Source organism: Schistocerca gregaria, chromosome 11 (assembly GCF_023897955.1).
Source record: "Schistocerca gregaria isolate iqSchGreg1 chromosome 11, iqSchGreg1.2, whole genome shotgun sequence".
Classification (NCBI taxonomy): Eukaryota; Metazoa; Arthropoda; class Insecta; order Orthoptera; family Acrididae; genus Schistocerca; species Schistocerca gregaria.
Genome location: NC_064930.1, coordinates 34,424,642 through 34,436,786, shown reverse-complemented (window position 1 = coordinate 34,436,786; position 12,145 = coordinate 34,424,642).

Genomic DNA, 12,145 nt, shown 5'->3' with positions numbered 1-12,145 from the left:
TAGTAGGTTCCGAAGCACATCTGGAGGCTTCCTGTAATGTGTGGACGTTCAGAGACTTGATGAAAGACAGAAATTGCATCGGGATTGAATATAACGGGCACCATGCGGACCTTTCTCCCTGGGAGTAATGTCTCAAACTGTCTACTCTTTGCTCGATTCCTGGAACACCAGTAGTAGTTTCTGAAGCACATCTGGAGGCTTCCTGTTATCTGTGAACGTTGAGAGTTTTGATGAAAGACAGAAATTGCATTGAGGTTGAATATAACGGGCACCATGCGGACTTTTCTCCATGGGAGTAATGTCTCAATCTGTCTACTCTCTGATCGATTTCTGGAACACAAGTAGTAGTTTCTGAAGCACATCTGGATCCTTCCTGTAATCTGTGGACGTTCAGAGTTTTGATGAAAGACAGAAATTGCATCGGGATTGAATATAACGGGCACCATGCGGACTTTCTCCATGGGAGTAATGTCTCAAACAGTCTACTCTTTGATCGATTCCTGGAACACCAGTAGTAGTTTCCGAAGCACATCTGGAGGCTTCCTGTAATCTGTGGACGTTCAGAGTTTTGATGAAAGACAGAAATTGCATTGGGGTTGAATATAACGGGCACCATGCGGACTTTTCTCCCTGGGAGTAATGTCTCAAACAGTCTACTCTTTGATCGATTCCTGGAACACCAGTAGTAGTTTCCGAAGCACATCTCGAGCCTTCCTGTAGTCTGTTGACGTTCAGAGTTCTGATGAAAGACAGAAATTGCATCGGGGTTGAATATAACGGGCACCATGCGGACTTTTCCCATGGGAGTAATATCTCAAACTGTGTACTCTTTGATCGATTCCTGGGACACCAGTAGTAGTTTCCGAAGCACATCTGGAGGCTTCCTGTAATCTGTGGACGTTCAGAGTTTGGATGAAAGACAGAAATTGCATCGGGGTTGAATATAATGGGCACCATGCTGACTTTTCTCCATGGGAGTAATGTCTCAAACTGTCTACTCTTTGATCGCTTCCTGGGACACCAGTAGTAGTTTCTGAAGCACATCTGGAGGCTTCCTGTAATCTGTGGACGTTCAGAGTTTTGATGAAAGACAGAAATGGCAACGGGATTGAATATAACGGGCACCATGCCGACTTTTCTCCATGGGACTAATGTCTCAAACTGTCTACTCTTTGATCGATTCCTGGAAAACCAGTAGTAGTTTCCGAAGCACATCTGGAGGCTTCCTGTAATCTGTGGACGTTCAGAGTTTTGATGAAAGACAGAAATTGCATCGGGATTGAATATAATGGGCACCATGAGGACTTTTCTCCATGGGAGTAATGTCTCAAACTGCCTACTCTTTGATCGATTCCTGGAACACCAGTAGTAGGTTCCGAAGCACATCTGGAGGCTTCCTGTAATCTGTGGACGTTCAGAGTCTTGATGAAAGACAGAAATTGCATCGGGATTCAATATAACGGGCACCATGCGGACTTTTCTCCATGGGAGTAATGTCTCAAACTGTCTACTCCTTGATCGATTCCTGGAACACCAGTAGTAGTTTCCGAAGCACATCTCGAGCCTTCCTGTAATCTGTTGACGTTCACAGTTTTGATGAAAGACAGAAATTGCATCGGGGTTGAAAATAATGGGCACCATGCGGACTTTTCCCATGGGAGTAATATCTCAAACTGTGTACTCTTTGATCGATTCCTGGGACACCAGTAGTAGTTTCCGAAGCACATCTGGAGGCTTCCTGTAATCTGTGGACGTTCAGAGTTTGGATGAAAGACAGAAATTGCATCGGGGTTGAATATAACGGGCACCATGCCGACTTTTCTCCATGGGAGTAATGTCTCAATCTGTCTACAATTGATCGATTCCTGGGAAACCAGTAGTAGTTTCCGAAGCACATCTGGAGGCTTCCTGTAGTCTGTGGACGTTCAGAGTTTTGATGAAAGACAGAAATTGCATCGGGATTGAATATAACGGGCACCATGAAGACTTTTCTCCATGGGAGTAATGTCTCGAACTGCCTATACTTTGATCGATTCCTGGAACACCAGTAGTAGGTTCCGAAGCACATCTGGAGGCTTCCTGTAATCTGTGGACGTTCAGAGTTTTGATGAAAGACAGAAATTGCATCGGGTTTGAATATAACGGGCACCATGCGGACTTTTCTCCATGGGAGTAATGTCTCAAACTGTCTACTCTTTGATCGATTCCTGGAACACCAGTAGTAGTTTCTGAAGCACATCTGGAGGCTTCCTGTTATCTGTGAACGTTCAGAGTTTTGATGAAAGACAGAAATTGCATTGAGGTTGAATATAACGGGCACCATGCGGACTTTTCTCCATGGGAGTAATGTCTCAATCTGTCTACTCTTTGATCGATTTCTGGAACACAAGTAGTAGTTTCTGAAGCACATCTGGATCCTTTCTGTAATCTGTGGACGTTCAGAGTTTTGATGAAAGACAGAAATTGCATCGGGATATAATATTACGGGCACCATGCGGACTTTCTCCATGGGAGTAATGTCTCAAACTGTCTACTCTTTGATCGATTCCTGGGACACCAGTAGTAGTTTCCGAAGCACATCTGGAGGCTTCCTGTAATCTGTGGACGTTCAGAGTTTTGATGAAAGACAGAAATTGCATTGAGGTTGAATATAACGGGCACCATGCGGACTTTTCTCCATGGGAGTAATGTCTCGAACTGCCTACTCTTTGATCGATTCCTGGAACACCAGTAGTAGGTTCCGAAGCACATCTGGAGGCTTCCTGTAATCTGTGGACGTTCAGAGTCTTGATGAAAGACAGAAATTGCATCGGGATTGAATATAACGGGCACCATGCGGACATTTCTCCATGGGAGTAATGTCTCAAACTGTCTACTCTTTGCTCGATTCCTGGAACACCAGTAGTAGTTTCTGAAGCACATCTGGAGGCTTCCTGTTATCTGTGAACGTTCAGAGTTTTGATGAAAGACAGAAATTGCATTGAGGTTGAATATAACGGGCACCTTGCGGACTTTTCTCCATGGGAGTAATGTCTCAATCTGTCTACTCTTTGATCGATTTCTGGAACACAAGTAGTAGTTTCCGAAGCACATCTGGAGCCTTCCTGTAATCTGTTGACGTTCACAGTTTTGATGAAAGACAGAAATTGCATCGGGGTTGAATATAACGGGCACCATGCCGACTTTTCTCCATGGGAGTAATGTCTCAATCTGTCTACCCTTTGATCGATTCCTGGGAAACCAGTAGTAGTTTCCGAAGCACATCTGGAGGCTTCCTGTAAACTGTGGACGTTCAGAGTTTTGATGAAAGACAGAAATTGCATCGGGATTGAATATAACGGGCACCATGAAGACTTTTCTCCATGGGAGTAATGTCTCGAACTGCCTACACTTTGATCGATTCCTGGAACACCAGTAGTAGGTTCCGAAGCACATCTGGAGGCTTCCTGTAATCTGTGGACGTTCAGAGTCTTGATGAAAGACAGAAATTGCATCGGGTTTGAATATAACGGGCACCATGCGGACTTTTCTCCATGGGAGTAATGTCTGAAACTGTCTACTCTTTGCTCGATTCCTGGAACACCAGTAGTAGTTTCTGAAGCACATCTGGAGGCTTCCTGTTATCTGTGAACGTTCAGAGTTTTGATGAAAGACAGAAATTGCATTGAGGTTGAATATAACGGGCACCATGCGGACTTTTCTCCATGGGAGTAATGTCTCAATCTGTCTACTCTTTGATCGATTTCTGGAACACAAGTAGTAGTTTCTGAAGCACATCTGGATCCTTCCTGTAATCTGTGGACGTTCACAGGTTTGATGAAAGACAGAAATTGCATCGGGATATAATATTACGGGCACCATGCGGACTTTCTCCATGGGAGTAATGTCTCAAACTGTCTACTCTTTGATCGATTCCTGGAACACCAGTAGTAGTTTCCGAAGCACATCTGGAGGCTTCCTGTAATCTGTGGACGTTCAGAGTTTTGATGAAAGACAGAAATTGCATTGAGGTTGAATATAACGGGCACCATGCGGACTTTTCTCCATGGGAGTAATGTCTCAATCTGTCTACTCTTTGATCGATTTCTGGAACACAAGTAGTAGTTTCCGAAGCACATCTCGAGCCTTCCTGTAATCTGTTGACGTTCACAGTTTTGATGAAAGACAGAAATTGCATCGGGGTTGAAAATAATGGGCACCATGCGGATTTTTCCCATGGGAGTAATATCTCAAACTGTGTACTCTTTGATCGATTCCTGGGACACCAGTAGTAGTTTCCGAAGCACATCTGGAGGCTTCCTGTAATCTGTGGACGTTCAGAGTTTTGATGAAATACAGAAATTGCATTGAGGTTGAATATAACGGGCACCATGCGGACTTTTCTCCATGGGAGTAATGTCTCGAACTGCCTACTCTTTGATCGATTCCTGGAACACCAGTAGTAGGTTCCGAAGCACATCTGGAGGCTTCCTGTAATCTGTGGACGTTCAGAGTCTTGATGAAAGACAGAAATTGCATCGGGATTGAATATAACGGGCACCATGCGGACTTATCTCCATGGGAGTAATGTCTCAAACTGTCTACTCTTTGCTCGATTCCTGGAACACCAGTAGTAGTTTCTGAAGCACATCTGGAGGCTTCCTGTTATCTGTGAACGTTCAGAGTTTTGATGAAAGACAGAAATTGCATTGAGGTTGAATATAACGGGCACCATGCGGACTTTTCTCCATGGGAGTAATGTCTCAATCTGTCTACTCTTTGATCGATTTCTGGAACACAAGTAGTAGTTTCCGAAGCACATCTCGAGCCTTCCTGTAATCTGTTGACGTTCACAGTTTTGATGAAAGACAGAAATTGCATCGGGGTTGAAAATAATGGGCACCATGCGGATTTTTCCCATGGGAGTAATATCTCAAACTGTGTACTCTTTGATCGATTCCTGGGACACCAGTAGTAGTTTCCGAAGCACATCTGGAGGCTTCCTGTAATCTGTGGACGTTCAGAGTTTTGATGAAAGACAGAAATTGTATTGAGGTTGAATATAACGGGCACCATGCGGACTTTTCTCCATGGGAGTAATGTCTCGAACTGCCTACTCTTTGATCGATTCCTGGAACACCAGTAGTAGGTTCCGAAGCACATCTGGAGGCTTCCTGTAATCTGCGGACGTTCAGAGTCTTGATGAAAGACAGAAATTGCATCGGGATTGAATATAACGGGCACCATGCGGACTTTTCTCCATGGGAGTAATGTCTCAAACTGTCTACTCTTTGCTCGATTCCTGGAACACCAGTAGTAGTTTCTGAAGCACATCTGGAGGCTTCCTGTTATCTGTGAACGTTCAGAGTTTTGATGAAAGACAGAAATTGCATTGAGGTTGAATATAACGGGCACCATGCGGACTTTTCTCCATGGGAGTAATGTCTCAATCTGTCTACTCTTTGATCGATTTCTGGAACACAAGTAGTAGTTTCCGAAGCACATCTCGAGCCTTCCTGTAATCTGTTGACGTTCACAGTTTTGATGAAAGACAGAAATTGCATCGGGGTTGAAAATAATGGGCACCATGCGGATTTTTCCCATGGGAGTAATATCTCAAACTGTGTACTCTTTGATCGATTCCTGGGACACCAGTAGTAGTTTCCGAAGCACATCTGGAGGCTTCCTGTAATCTGTGGACGTTCAGAGTTTTGATGAAAGACAGAAATTGCATTGAGGTTGAATATAACGGGCACCATGCGGACTTTTCTCCATGGGAGTAATGTCTCGAACTGCCTACTCTTTGATCGATTCCTCGAACACCAGTAGTAGGTTCCGAAGCACATCTGGAGGCTTCCTGTAATCTGTGGACGTTCAGAGTCTTGATGAAAGACAGAAATTGCATCGGGATTGAATATAACGGGCACCATGCGGACTTTTCTCCATGGGAGTAATGTCTCAAACTGTCTACTCTTTGCTCGATTCCTGGAACACCAGTAGTAGTTTCCGAAGCACATCTGGAGGCTTCCTGTTATCTGTGAACGTTCAGAGTTTTGATGAAAGACAGAAATTGCATTGAGGTTGAATATAACGGGCACCATGCGGACTTTCCTCCATGGGAGTAATGTCTCAATCTGTCTACTCTTTGACCGATTTCTGGAACACAAGTAGTAGTTTCCGAAGCACATCTCGAGCCTTCCTGTAATCTGTTGACGTTCACAGTTTTGATGAAAGACAGAAATTGCATCGGGGTTGAAAATAATGGGCACCATGCGGATTTTTCCCATGGGAGTAATATCTCAAACTGTGTACTCTTTGATCGATTCCTGGGACACCAGTAGTAGTTTCCGAAGCACATCTGGAGGCTTCCTGTAATCTGTGGACGTTCAGAGTTTTGATGAAAGACAGAAATTGCATTGAGGTTGAATATAACGGGCACCATGCGGACTTTTCTCCATGGGAGTAATGTCTCGAACTGCCTACTCTTTGATCGATTCCTGGAACACCAGTAGTAGGTTCCGAAGCACATCTGGAGGCTTCCTGTAATCTGTGGACGTTCAGAGTCTTGATGAAAGACAGAAATTGCATCGGGATTGAATATAACGGGCACCATGCGGACTTTTCTCCATGGGAGTAATGTCTCAAACTGTCTACTCTTTGCTCGATTCCTGGAACACCAGTAGTAGTTTCTGAAGCACATCTGGAGGCTTCCTGTTATCTGTGAACGTTCAGAGTTTTGATGAAAGACAGAAATTGCATTGAGGTTGAATATAACGGGCACCATGCGGACTTTTCTCCATGGGAGTAATGTCTCAATCTGTCTACTCTTTGATGGATTTCTGGAACACAAGTAGTAGTTTCCGAAGCACATCTCGAGCCTTCCTGTATTCTGTTGACGTTCACAGTTTTGATGAAAGACAGAAATTGCATCGGGGTTGAAAATAATGGGCACCATGCGGATTTTTCCCATGGGAGTAATATCTCAAACTGTGTACTCTTTGATCGATTCCTGGGACACCAGTAGTAGTTTCCGAAGCACATCTGGAGGCTTCCTGTAATCTGTGGACGTTCAGAGTTTTGATGAAAGACAGAAATTGTATTGAGGTTGAATATAACGGGCACCATGCGGACTTTTCTCCATGGGAGTAATGTCTCGAACTGCCTACTCTTTGATCGATTCCTGGAACACCAGTAGTAGGTTCCGAAGCACATCTGGAGGCTTCCTGTAATCTGTGGACGTTCAGAGTCTTGATGAAAGACAGAAATTGCATCGGGATTGAATATAACGGGCACCATGCGGACTTTTCTCCATGGGAGTAATGTCTCAAACTGTCTACTCTTTGCTCGATTCCTGGAACACCAGTAGTAGTTTCTGAAGCACATCTGGAGGCTTCCTGTTATCTGTGAACGTTCAGAGTTTTGATGAAAGACAGAAATTGCATTGAGGTTGAATATAACGGGCACCATGCGGACTTTTCTCCATGGGAGTAATGTCTCAATCTGTCTACTCTTTGATCGATTTCTGGAACACAAGTAGTAGTTTCCGAAGCACATCTCGAGCCTTCCTGTAATCTGTTGACGTTCACAGTTTTGATGAAAGACAGAAATTGCATCGGGGTTGAAAATAATGGGCACCATGCGGATTTTTCCCATGGGAGTAATATCTCAAACTGTGTACTCTTTGATCGATTCCTGGGACACCAGTAGTAGTTTCCGAAGCACATCTGGAGGCTTCCTGTAATCTGTGGACGTTCAGAGTTTTGATGAAAGACAGAAATTGCATTGAGGTTGAATATAACGGGCACCATGCGGACTTTTCTCCATGGGAGTAATGTCTCGAACTGCCTACTCTTTGATCGATTCCTCGAACACCAGTAGTAGGTTCCGAAGCACATCTGGAGGCTTCCTGTAATCTGTGGACGTTCAGAGTCTTGATGAAAGACAGAAATTGCATCGGGATTGAATATAACGGGCACCATGCGGACTTTTCTCCATGGGAGTAATGTCTCAAACTGTCTACTCTTTGCTCGATTCCTGGAACACCAGTAGTAGTTTCTGAAGCACATCTGGAGGCTTCCTGTTATCTGTGAACGTTCAGAGTTTTGATGAAAGACAGAAATTGCATTGAGGTTGAATATAACGGGCACCATGCGGACTTTTCTCCATGGGAGTAATGTCTCAATCTGTCTACTCTTTGATCGATTTCTGGAACACAAGTAGTAGTTTCCGAAGCACATCTCGAGCCTTCCTGTAATCTGTTGACGTTCACAGTTTTGATGAAAGACAGAAATTGCATCGGGGTTGAAAATAATGGGCACCATGCGGACTTTTCCCATGGGAGTAATATCTCAAACTGTGTACTCTTTGATCGATTCCTGGGACACCAGTAGTAGTTTCCGAAGCACATCTGGAGGCTTCCTGTAATCTGTGGACGTTCAGAGTTTGGATGAAAGACAGAAATTGCATCGGGGTTAAATATAATGGGCACCATGCGGACTTTTCTCCATGGGAGTAATGTCTCAATCTGTCTACTCTTTGATCGATTTCTGGAACACAAGTAGTAGTTTCCGAAGCACATCTCGAGCCTTCCTGTAATCTGTTGACGTTCACAGTTTTGATGAAAGACAGAAATTGCATCGGGGTTGAAAATAATGGGCACCATGCGGACTTTTCCCATGGGAGTAATATCTCAAACTGTCTACTCTTTGATCGATTCCTGGGACACCAGTAGTAGTTTCCGAAGCACATCTGGAGGCTTCCTGTAATCTGTGGACGTTCAGAGTTTGGATGAAAGACAGAAATTGCATCGGGGTTAAATATAATGGGCACCATGCGGACTTTTCTCCATGGGAGTAATGTCTCAATCTGTCTACTCTTTGATCGATTTCTGGAACTCAAGTAGTAGTTTCCGAAGCACATCTCGAGCCTTCCTGTAATCTGTTGACGTTCACAGTTTTGATGAAAGACAGAAATTGCATCTGGGTTGAAAATAATGGGCACCATGCGGACTTTTCCCATGGGAGTAATATCTCAAACTGTGTACTCTTTGATCGATTCCTGGGACACCAGTAGTAGTTTCCGAAGCACATCTGGAGGCTTCCTGTAATCTGTGGACGTTCAGAGTTTGGATGAAAGACAGAAATTGCATCGGGGTTAAATATAATGGGCACCATGCGGACTTTTCTCCATGGGAGTAATGTCTCAATCTGTCTACTCTTTGATCGATTTCTGGAACACAAGTAGTAGTTTCCGAAGCACATCTCGAGCCTTCCTGTAATCTGTTGACGTTCACAGTTTTGATGAAAGACAGAAATTGCATCGGGGTTGAAAATAATGGGCACCATGCGGACTTTTCCCATGGGAGTAATATCTCAAACTGTCTACTCTTTGATCGATTCCTGGGACACCAGTAGTAGTTTCCGAAGCACATCTGGAGGCTTCCTGTAATCTGTGGACGTTCAGAGTTTGGATGAAAGACAGAAATTGCATCGGGGTTGAATATAACGGGCACCATGCGGACTTTTCTCCCTGGGAGTAATGTCTCAAACTGTCTACTCTTTGATCGATTCCTGGAACACCAGTAGTAGTTTCCGAAGCACATCTCGAGCCTTCCTGTAATCTGTTGACGTTCACAGTTTGGATGAAAGACAGAAATTGCATCGGGGTTAAATATAATGGGCACCATGCGGACTTTTCTCCATGGGAGTAATGTCTCAATCTGTCTACTCTTTGATCGATTTCTGGAACACAAGTAGTAGTTTCCGAAGCACATCTCGAGCCTTCCTGTAATCTGTTGACGTTCACAGTTTTGATGAAAGACAGAAATTGCATCGGGGTTGAAAATAATGGGCACCATGCGGACTTTTCCCATGGGAGTAATATCTCAAACTGTGTACTCTTTGATCGATTCCTGGGACACCAGTAGTAGTTTCCGAAGCACATCTGGAGGCTTCCTGTAATCTGTGGACGTTCAGAGTTTGGATGAAAGACAGAAATTGCATCGGGGTTAAATATAATGGGCACCATGCGGACTTTTCTCCATGGGAGTAATGTCTCAATCTGTCTACTCTTTGATCGATTTCTGGAACACAAGTAGTAGTTTCCGAAGCACATCTCGAGCCTTCCTGTAATCTGTTGACGTTCACAGTTTTGATGAAAGACAGAAATTGCATCGGGGTTGAAAATAATGGGCACCATGCGGACTTTTCCCATGGGAGTAATATCTCAAACTGTCTACTCTTTGATCGATTCCTGGGTCACCAGTAGTAGTTTCCGAAGCACATCTGGAGGCTTCCTGTAATCTGTGGACGTTCAGAGTTTGGATGAAAGACAGAAATTGCATCGGGGTTAAATATAATGGGCACCATGCGGACTTTTCTCCATGGGAGTAATGTCTCAATCTGTCTACTCTTTGATCGATTTCTGGAACACAAGTAGTAGTTTCTGAAGCATATCTGGATCCTTCCTGTAATCTGTGGACGTTCAGAGTTTTGATGAAGAACAGAAATTGCATCGGGATTGAATATAACGGGCACCATGCGGACTTTCTCCATGGGAGTAATGTCTCAAACTGTCTACTCTTTGATCGATTCCTGGAACACCAGTAGTAGTTTCCGAAGCACATCTCGAGCCTTCCTGTAATCTGTTGACGTTCAGAGTTTTGATGAAAGACAGAAATTGCATCGGGGTTGAATATAACGGGCACCATGCGGACTTTTCCCATGGGAGTAATATCTCAAACTGTGTACTCTTTGATCGATTCCTGGGACACCAGTAGTAGTTTCCGAAGCACATCTGGAGGCTTCCTGTAATCTGTGGACGCTCAGAGTTTTGATGAAAGACGGAAATCGCATTGAGGTTGAATATAACGGGCACCATGCGGACTTTTCTCCATGGGAGTAATGTCTCAAACTGTCTACTCTTTGATCGCTTCCTGGAACACCAGTAGTAGTTTCCGAAGCACATCTCGAGCCTTCCTGTAATCTGTTGACGTTCAGAGCTCTGATGAAAGACAGAAATTGCATCGGGGTTGAATATAACGGGCACCATGCAGACTTTTCCCATGGGAGTAATATCTCAAACTGTGTACTCTTTGATAGATTCCTGGGACACCAGTAGTAGCTTCCGAAGCACATCTGGAGGCTTCCTGTAATCTGTGGACGTTCAGAGTTTGGATGAAAGACAGAAATTGCATCGGGGTTGAATATAATGGGCACCATGCTGACTTTTCTCCATGGGAGTAATGTCTCAAACTGTCTACTCTTTGATCGCTTCCTGGGACACCAGTAGTAGTTTCTGAAGCACATCTGGAGGCTTCCTGTAAACTGTGGACTTTCAGAGTTTTGATGAAAGACAGAAATGGCAACGGGATTAAATATAACGGGCACCATGCCGACTTTTCTCCATGGGAGTAATGTCTCAAACTGTCTACTCTTTGATCGATTCCTGGAAAACCAGTAGTAGTTTCCGAAGCACATCTGGAGGCATCCTGTAATCTGTGGATGTTCAGAGTTTTGATGAAAGACAGAAATTGCATCGGGATTGAATATAATGGGCACCATGAGGACTTTTCTCCATGGGAGTAATGTCTCAAACTGCCTACTCTTTGATCGATTCCTGGAACACCAGTAGTAGGTTCCGAAGCACATCTGGAGGCTTCCTGTAATCTGTGGACGTTCAGAGTCTTGATGAAAGACAGAAATTGCATCGGGTTTCAATATAACGGGCACCATGCGGACTTTTCTCCATGGGAGTAATGTCTCAAACTGTCTACTCCTTGATCGATTCCTGGAACACCAGTAGTAGTTTCCGAAGCACATCTCGAGCCTTCCTGTAGTCTGTTGACGTTCAGAGTTTTGATGAAAGACAGAAATTGCATCGGGGTTGAAAATAATGGGCACCATGCGGACTTTTCCCATGGGAGTAATATCTCAAACTGTGCACTCTTTGATCGATTCCTGGGACACCAGTAGTAGTTTCCGAAGCACATCTGGAGGCTTCCTGTAATCTGTGGACGTTCAGAGTTTGGATGAAAGACAGAAATTGCATCGGGGTTGAATATAACGGGCACCATGCCGACTTTTCTCCATGGGAGTAATGTCTCAATCTGTCTACCCTTTGATCGATTCCTGGGAAACCAGTAGTAGTTTCCGAAGCACATCTGGAG